Here is a 1,704-nt window from a genome sequence, read left to right on the forward strand (position 1 = left end):
GTGTTTTTTTTTTTTTTTTTTTTTAATTAACAAAACGTTATTGACATTACACTTCACAGATGCTGGTAGACTCATGCTTTCCAAGCCGTCGAAATTCCAAAATAAGGAGCTCTGAGTCATATGGTCATTCATTCAACGGGCGCATGGTTAGCCGGCTCTGTGGGTACCTACACTGGGGCGTTGGAAGAGGAAGAGGAGAAAGATAAGTATAGGTAGGTAGTATGTGTTGAGCCCGTTCTTTACACAGCCATTATTTCATTAAATATCCTCAAGAATCCTATGATATGCCCATTTTGAGGGTGAGAGACCAGCAATGCTGGTCTCCAGGGTGTGGGATCTTTTCAACAAAGTAACAGCCTACCTTTGTACAAAAAAGGCACTCTTGCTTATAAGGAACTCATGTTCTCATTGCTGAAGATAATATTTAACATGTGTCCAATACATTTACAAATTACTATACTTTTATTACTTTAAAGATTTATTTGAAATAATGTGGCCTCCAAAGCCATTCTAGGTAAAACAATCCTAAGATAATATGTTGGCAGGACAGGCCTCTGAAGTTCAGAAAATTGAATATGCTGATTAAAACAACTGAATACCATTAACTCGAGTTATCACTTTTTCTTCAAAAATTAATCCTCAACCACTTCATTCTCAGCAAAAGCTTCTTTCATCTACTGACAGGCAAAACTTCAACAACCAACTTAACAGATCTGTTAAGAGATCTTTCTCACCTTCTCCAGTTGTAATTGACCTTGACAGCTTCCGTTCTAATGGAGCTTTCTGTCTTCAAGCTTTTTCAGCCTATTCTCTTTTTAAAAAATAATTATTTATATTTTTAAAATTTTTGGCTGCATTGGGTCTTTGTTGCTGCACACAGGCTTTTCTCTGGTTGCGGCAAAAGCGGGTTCTACTCTTGGTTGTGGTGCGCGGGCTTCTCATTGCGCTGGCTTCTCTTACTGCGGAGCACGGGCTCTAGGCGTGCGGGCTTAGTTGCTCCGCGGCATGTGGGATCTTCGCGGACCAGGGCTCGAACCCGTGTCTCCTGCATTGGCAGGCAGATTCTTAGCTACTGCACCACCAGGGAAGTCCTCAACCTATTTTCTGTATAGATACCACAATGAGTTTTCCTGAAATGTAAATCCTTTCATCATCTGCAGCAAGTATTCCCAAATGCCAGAAGTTTTCACCAATCATGGCAAAATAAGAAGAAAAAATGGACCATCTAGTGAATTTTTCAGAAAACAAACTATTCATTTAAAAATATCTACATTTATGTCTTCTTTTTTTAATGTTTAAATGTGCTTTCTTTTATTATGTGGTGGTGGTGATAGTGAAGAAACTCGTATTTTTCTCTTCCAAAATATTCCTCTCTTGTTTTTCCTACCTTAATAAATCACATCCTTTTTCACCCATTTGCTAGGGCTAAATTTTGTTTCAACACTTAATTCCTTCCTTTTGCTCTCCATTTGTGACCAATTCATCAGCAAAACCTTTTGGATCTGTCTCTTTAACTAGATTTCTTGCTTGCTATTTATAAATCAATGATATAAAAAGAAGATAACAGATAAAATCAGAAACTGTAAGATCAAAATCAACAAGCTAGTTAAAAGTAAGAGGAAGAAAATAAGAAACAATAATGATGAGGTTAAAAATAATTACACCTGAGAAAAATATCTAAACAATTAAAAAAAGATAAAAGTT

The sequence above is a fragment of the Lipotes vexillifer genome, unplaced genomic scaffold, assembly GCF_000442215.2.
Source record: "Lipotes vexillifer unplaced genomic scaffold, Lipotes_vexillifer_v1.1 scaffold897, whole genome shotgun sequence".
NCBI classification, from domain to species: domain Eukaryota; kingdom Metazoa; phylum Chordata; class Mammalia; order Artiodactyla; family Lipotidae; genus Lipotes; species Lipotes vexillifer.